At 55.5% G+C, this 7,500-nt stretch overlaps 2 non-coding genes and 1 pseudogene across 2 annotated transcripts; all 3 read left to right on the forward strand.

The window, feature by feature from the left end:
* Positions 1 to 3,286: 3,286 nt before the first annotated feature.
* Positions 3,287 to 5,196, forward strand: LOC124571422. The gene has a single exon (XR_006971853.1). It is a non-coding gene; the product is annotated as a small subunit ribosomal RNA (ribosomal RNA).
* Positions 5,197 to 5,547: 351 nt separating this feature from the next.
* LOC124571367 lies at positions 5,548 to 5,702 on the forward strand. Its single transcript, XR_006971813.1, has one exon. It is a non-coding gene; the product is annotated as a 5.8S ribosomal RNA (ribosomal RNA).
* Positions 5,703 to 5,890: 188 nt separating this feature from the next.
* Positions 5,891 to 7,500, forward strand: part of LOC124571387 — a 4,894-nt pseudogene continuing 3,284 nt past the window's right edge.

The following is a 7,500-nucleotide window of genomic DNA, read 5'->3' on the forward strand; positions in this document are numbered from 1 at the left end:
TAACCTAACCTATGTCGTACCTTAACCTAACCTATGTCGTACCTTAACCTAACCTATGTCGTACCTTAACCTAACCTATGTCGTACCTTAACCTAACCTATGTCGTACCTTAACCTAACCTATGTCGTACCTTAACCTAACCTATGTCGTACCTTAACCTAACCTATGTCGTACCTTAACCTAACCTATGTCGTACCTTAACCTAACCTATGTCGTACCTTAACCTAACCTATGTCGTACCTTAACCTAACCTATGTCGTACCTTAACCTAACCTATGTCGTACCTTAACCTAACCTATGTCGTACCTTAACCTAACCTATGTCGTACCTTAACCTAACCTATGTCGTACCTTAACCTAACCTATGTCGTACCTTAACCTAACCTATGTCGTACCTTAACCTAACCTATGTCGTACCTTAACCTAACCTATGTCGTACCTTAACCTAACCTATGTCGTACCTTAACCTAACCTGTATTGCGCCTTAACCTAACCTGTATTGCGCCTTAACCTAACCTGTATTGCGCCTTAACGTAACCTGTATTGCGCCTTAACGTAACCTGTATTGCGCCTTAACGTAACCTGTATTGCGCCTTAACGTAACCTGTATTGCGCCTTAACGTAACCTGTATTGCGCCTTAACGTAACCTGTATTGCGCCTTAACGTAACCTGTATTGCGCCTTAACGTAACCTGTATTGCGCCTTAACGTAACCTGTATTGCGCCTTAACGTAACCTGTATTGCGCCTTAACGTAACCTGTATTGCGCCTTAACGTAACCTGTATTGCGCCTTAACGTAACCTGTATTGCGCCTTAACGTAACCTGTATTGCGCCTTAACGTAACCTGTATTGCGCCTTAACGTAACCTGTATTGCGCCTTAACGTAACCTGTATTGCGCCTTAACGTAACCTGCATTGCGCCTTAACGTAACCTGCATTGCGCCTTAACGTAACCTGCATTGCGCCTTAACGTAACCTGCATTGCGCCTTAACGTAACCTGTATTGCGCCTTAACGTAACCTGTATTGCGCCTTAACGTAACCTGTATTGCGCCTTAACGTAACCTGTATTGCGCCTTAACGTAACCTGTATTGCGCCTTAACGTAACCTGTATTGCGCCTTAACGTAACCTGTATTGCGCCTTAACGTAACCGATATTGCGCCTTAACGTAACCTATATTGCGCCGTAACGTAACCTATATTGCGCCGTAACGTAACCCACATTGCCCCTTAACGTAACCCACATTGCCCCTTAACGTAACCCACATTGCCCCTTAACGTAACCCAACACACGTTGGGCCTTAACCCAACACACGTTGGGCCTTAACCCAACACACGTTGGGCCTTAACCCAACACACGTTGGGCCTTAACCCAACACACGTTGGGCCTTAACCCAACACACGTTGGGCCTTAACCCAACACACGTTGGGCCTTAACCCAACACACGTTGGGCCTTAACCCAACACACGTTGGGCCTTAACCCAACACACGTTGGGCCTTAACCCAACACACGTTGGGCCTTAACCCAACACACGTTGGGCCTTAACCCAACACACGTTGGGCCTTAACCTGCTCTGTAATTGTCATACGACGCGTTAAATTAGTGTAGTGTTGCCTAACTGCAACCCCCGCAATATAGTTTGCTACTCGCACTGCCCGGTCCCCAGTGTATCGCTTCATGTTAAACACCTTGCAGCTATACACTGTAATGTGGATGGCAGCAGGACGTACATGCTCAATGCCCTTTGCAGTTGTTCATTGGCATTTGCAGTTGTTCATTGGCATTCGCATGTGCGAAGCACTTAGCCTACGCTGTGGTACGGCCTGTGTCAACTGTCCGCTGATGTTGTACGTCCAAATCACACACTGTACTGCACATTGGTCCTCATGTACTGAATGATACATCGTGGTACATGTGACCGTACAACGACTGCGCCAACAACGGCGAACCATGCGGTCCAAATGTTGTGCACTCAGCTACGTGTCGTCTCCCTATAAGAGCTGGATTGCAGTGTGGTATGCCCTGGATGGCGATCAGCATGAGCCGTCTGTTGATGTAGTGGCGCGTGTTGTCAGACGTAGTCGTCTCTTCTCACACACCGTGATAGCATGGTGCACTGCGTTCCACATCTGCGACATGCGACAGAGGCCGGTTGACAGTCGTTCGCGCAATGGACATCGCATACGTACGGGGGCCACCTTCCACGTGTTCGCGAAGCGTGCACATGTTGTTGCGTGTATGTGGGCAGACATAGTGTGTCGTGACACCTGACACAGGCATGCAACAATCGTTGAATTTGCAAATGGCGATGGACGCCTACGTTTGCTGGTGACGTTATGCAAATGAACAACTGGTAAACCGTTGTGGTGCGGTTGTTCTCGCTAGAGGTGAATCAGTGATGGCGACGATCGGTTGAGCTACCAACCGGTTGTTCCAGCGATACCCACCATGCCCACGAACGTGAATGGCATCTGGGTGTGAAGCGATACGCGGCGGTGGCTGGGTGGGACCGTCCCCGGCCGGTGAGGGGGGGCCTCCCGGCGTGCTGGCCGCGCGGTGCGTGGGCGCACGCGCTACAGCCGGCTGGTGGGGGCGGCCAGTGGCAGGCGCGCCGGCCGACGGAGGCGGCAGGCGGCGCAGCTGCGCGCCGGCGCACCCTGCACGCGGCGCCGTGCGGCCAAAGTAGGTCCTCGCGGGCCCGGTGCGAAGCGCGGTGGACATCTGCAGTGTGCTGGTCCGATTGAGGACTGTGTGCGCTGAGGATGCGCCGCCGCCCGGCGCTCGGCGCCGCGACGCCGTCTGCTGCTCGGTCGCCTCTGCGGTTCTCGCAGGTGGTTTGTATCGCAGCTGTGCGGACGTGTTGGCGCGTGCGCTGTGCTGGGAGAGTTCGCTTCGGCACCCAAGTGGGGCTTTTGTCCTTCTGTGGCGCTGGCGTTGGAGCTGCCGGTCACCGTAGGTGGCGCGTGTTGTCTCCCGCCGGCAATGCCACGACAGCACGCTCCCGGGCCTCTGTCGGCAGCGGCAAGCTCAGTTGGGAGCACGGGTGGTCGCACCTAAAGCGTCTACTCGCCAAACTCCGGGCGATTGCGCCTCTCTCGAACCCGACCAAGTACTTAGGACGGCGCTGCGCGCCGCCGGGACCTGAGAGGGTTTCGAGGTGTATTGTGCAGGGGAGCTCAGCCTCCTCCTGTTTGCAGAATAATTGAGCGGACGCTTGCGTGTTCGCGCGGGCCCCCGGGACACACTCCCGGGCGGCCGGCTGCTCAGCTCTAGTTGACGCAGCTCCCTGGTTGATCCTGCCAGTAGTCATATGCTTGTCTCAAAGATTAAGCCATGCATGTCTCAGTACAAGCCGCATTAAGGTGAAACCGCGAATGGCTCATTAAATCAGTTATGGTTCCTTAGATCGTACCCACGTTACTTGGATAACTGTGGTAATTCTAGAGCTAATACATGCAAACAGAGTCCCGACCAGAGATGGAAGGGACGCTTTTATTAGATCAAAACCAATCGGTCGGCTCGTCCGGTCCGTTTGCCTTGGTGACTCTGAATAACTTTGGGCTGATCGCACGGTCCTCGTACCGGCGACGCATCTTTCAAATGTCTGCCTTATCAACTGTCGATGGTAGGTTCTGCGCCTACCATGGTTGTAACGGGTAACGGGGAATCAGGGTTCGATTCCGGAGAGGGAGCCTGAGAAACGGCTACCACATCCAAGGAAGGCAGCAGGCGCGCAAATTACCCACTCCCGGCACGGGGAGGTAGTGACGAAAAATAACGATACGGGACTCATCCGAGGCCCCGTAATCGGAATGAGTACACTTTAAATCCTTTAACGAGTATCTATTGGAGGGCAAGTCTGGTGCCAGCAGCCGCGGTAATTCCAGCTCCAATAGCGTATATTAAAGTTGTTGCGGTTAAAAAGCTCGTAGTTGGATTTGTGTCCCACGCTGTTGGTTCACCGCCCGTCGGTGTTTAACTGGCATGTATCGTGGGACGTCCTGCCGGTGGGGCGAGCCGAAGGCGTGCGACGCGCCTCGTGCGTGCTCGTGCGTCCCGAGGCGGACCCCGTTGCAATCCTACCAGGGTGCTCTTGAGTGAGTGTCTCGGTGGGCCGGCACGTTTACTTTGAACAAATTAGAGTGCTTAAAGCAGGCAAGCCCGCCTGAATACTGTGTGCATGGAATAATGGAATAGGACCTCGGTTCTATTTTGTTGGTTTTCGGAACCCGAGGTAATGATTAATAGGGACAGGCGGGGGCATTCGTATTGCGACGTTAGAGGTGAAATTCTTGGATCGTCGCAAGACGAACAGAAGCGAAAGCATTTGCCAAGTATGTTTTCATTAATCAAGAACGAAAGTTAGAGGTTCGAAGGCGATCAGATACCGCCCTAGTTCTAACCATAAACGATGCCAGCCAGCGATCCGCCGCAGTTCCTCCGATGACTCGGCGGGCAGCCTCCGGGAAACCAAAGCTTTTGGGTTCCGGGGGAAGTATGGTTGCAAAGCTGAAACTTAAAGGAATTGACGGAAGGGCACCACCAGGAGTGGAGCCTGCGGCTTAATTTGACTCAACACGGGAAACCTCACCAGGCCCGGACACCGGAAGGATTGACAGATTGATAGCTCTTTCTTGATTCGGTGGGTGGTGGTGCATGGCCGTTCTTAGTTGGTGGAGCGATTTGTCTGGTTAATTCCGATAACGAACGAGACTCTAGCCTGCTAACTAGTCGCGTGACATCCTTCGTGCTGTCAGCGATTACTTTTCTTCTTAGAGGGACAGGCGGCTTCTAGCCGCACGAGATTGAGCAATAACAGGTCTGTGATGCCCTTAGATGTTCTGGGCCGCACGCGCGCTACACTGAAGGAATCAGCGTGTCTTCCTAGGCCGAAAGGTCGGGGTAACCCGCTGAACCTCCTTCGTGCTAGGGATTGGGGCTTGCAATTGTTCCCCATGAACGAGGAATTCCCAGTAAGCGCGAGTCATAAGCTCGCGTTGATTACGTCCCTGCCCTTTGTACACACCGCCCGTCGCTACTACCGATTGAATGATTTAGTGAGGTCTTCGGACTGGTACGCGGCATTGACTCTGTCGTTGCCGATGCTACCGGAAAGATGACCAAACTTGATCATTTAGAGGAAGTAAAAGTCGTAACAAGGTTTCCGTAGGTGAACCTGCGGAAGGATCATTACCGACTAGACTGCATGTCGTTCGATGTGCGTGTCGTGTCGCGCAACACGCTACCTGTACGGCTCGCAGTAGCCGTGCGCCGCGTGCGGAACCACGCGTGCTTCTCAAAACTAACGCCAATGTTGTGTGGTACGAGCGCTGAAGCGCTGGAGCGGCTGGCCTGCGGCACCTGGCGCCTGGCGCCGGTTTTGAATGACTTTCGCCCGACTGCCTGTCCGCTCCGGTGTGGAGCCGTACGACGCCCATCGGCCGTGAGGCCGTTGGACACAGAACGCTTGAACAGGGGCCGCCACACGCCTACGTCCCGCCTATGCAACTGTCTTGAAAGAGACAGTGGAAACTAAGAAAAGATCACCCAGGACGGTGGATCACTCGGCTCGTGGGTCGATGAAGAACGCAGCAAATTGCGCGTCGACATGTGAACTGCAGGACACATGAACATCGACGTTTCGAACGCACATTGCGGTCCATGGATTCCGTTCCCGGGCCACGTCTGGCTGAGGGTCGGCTACGTATACTGAAGCGCGCGGCGTTTGCCCCGCTTCGCAGACCTGGGAGCGTCGCGGCCGCCTGTGGGGCCGGCCGCGCCTCCTGAAACGTGCGATGCGCGCCCGTCGCCTGGCGGTTCGCATACCGGTACTTACTCGGTAGCGTGCACAGCCGGCTGGCGGTGTGGCGTGCGACACCTCGTACAACGACCTCAGAGCAGGCGAGACTACCCGCTGAATTTAAGCATATTACTAAGCGGAGGAAAAGAAACTAACAAGGATTCCCCCAGTAGCGGCGAGCGAACAGGGAAGAGTCCAGCACCGAACCCCGCAGGCTGCCGCCTGTCGTGGCATGTGGTGTTTGGGAGGGTCCACTACCCCGACGCCTCGCGCCGAGCCCAAGTCCAACTTGAATGAGGCCACGGCCCGTAGAGGGTGCCAGGCCCGTAGCGGCCGGTGCGAGCGTCGGCGGGACCTCTCCTTCGAGTCGGGTTGCTTGAGAGTGCAGCTCCAAGTGGGTGGTAAACTCCATCTGAGACTAAATATGACCACGAGACCGATAGCGAACAAGTACCGTGAGGGAAAGTTGAAAAGAACTTTGAAGAGAGAGTTCAAAAGTACGTGAAACCGTTCTGGGGTAAACGTGAGAAGTCCGAAAGGTCGAACGGGTGAGATTCACGCCCATCCGGCCACAGGCCTCCGCCCTCGGCAGATGGGGCCGGCCGCCCGCGCGGAGCAATCCGCGGCGGGGTCGTGTCCGGTTGCCTTTCCACTCGCCGCGGGGTGGGGCCGTTCCGGTGTGCGGTGGGCCGCACTTCTCCCCTAGTAGGACGTCGCGACCCGCTGGGTGCCGGCCTACGGCCCGGGTGCGCAGCCTGTCCTTCCGCGGGCCTCGGTTCGCGTCTGTTGGGCAGAGCCCCGGTGTCCTGGCTGGCTGCCCGGCGGTATATCTGGAGGAGTCGATTCGCCCCTTTGGGCGCTCGGGCTCCCGGCAAGCGCGCGCGGTTCTTCCCGGATGACGGACCTACCTGGCCCGGCCCCGGACCCGCGCCGCTGTTGGCTCGGGATGCTCTCGGGCGGAATAATCGCTCCCGTCAGCGGCGCTTCAGCTTTGGACAATTTCACGACCCGTCTTGAAACACGGACCAAGGAGTCTAACATGTGCGCGAGTCATTGGGCTGTACGAAACCTAAAGGCGTAATGAAAGTGAAGGTCTCGCCTTGCGCGGGCCGAGGGAGGATGGGGCTTCCCCGCCCTTCACGGGGCGGCGGCCTCCGCACTCCCGGGGCGTCTCGTCCTCATTGCGAGGTGAGGCGCACCTAGAGCGTACACGTTGGGACCCGAAAGATGGTGAACTATGCCTGGCCAGGACGAAGTCAGGGGAAACCCTGATGGAGGTCCGTAGCGATTCTGACGTGCAAATCGATCGTCGGAGCTGGGTATAGGGGCGAAAGACTAATCGAACCATCTAGTAGCTGGTTCCCTCCGAAGTTTCCCTCAGGATAGCTGGTGCTCGTACGAGTCTCATCCGGTAAAGCGAATGATTAGAGGCCTTGGGGCCGAAACGACCTCAACCTATTCTCAAACTTTAAATGGGTGAGATCTCCGGCTTGCTTGATATGCTGAAGCCGCGAGCAAACGACTCGGATCGGAGTGCCAAGTGGGCCACTTTTGGTAAGCAGAACTGGCGCTGTGGGATGAACCAAACGCCGAGTTAAGGCGCCCGAATCGACGCTCATGGGAAACCATGAAAGGCGTTGGTTGCTTAAGACAGCAGGACGGTGGCCATGGAAGTCGGAATCCGCTAAGGAGTGTGT

Source organism: Schistocerca americana, unplaced genomic scaffold (assembly GCF_021461395.2).
Source record: "Schistocerca americana isolate TAMUIC-IGC-003095 unplaced genomic scaffold, iqSchAmer2.1 HiC_scaffold_170, whole genome shotgun sequence".
NCBI classification, from domain to species: domain Eukaryota; kingdom Metazoa; phylum Arthropoda; class Insecta; order Orthoptera; family Acrididae; genus Schistocerca; species Schistocerca americana.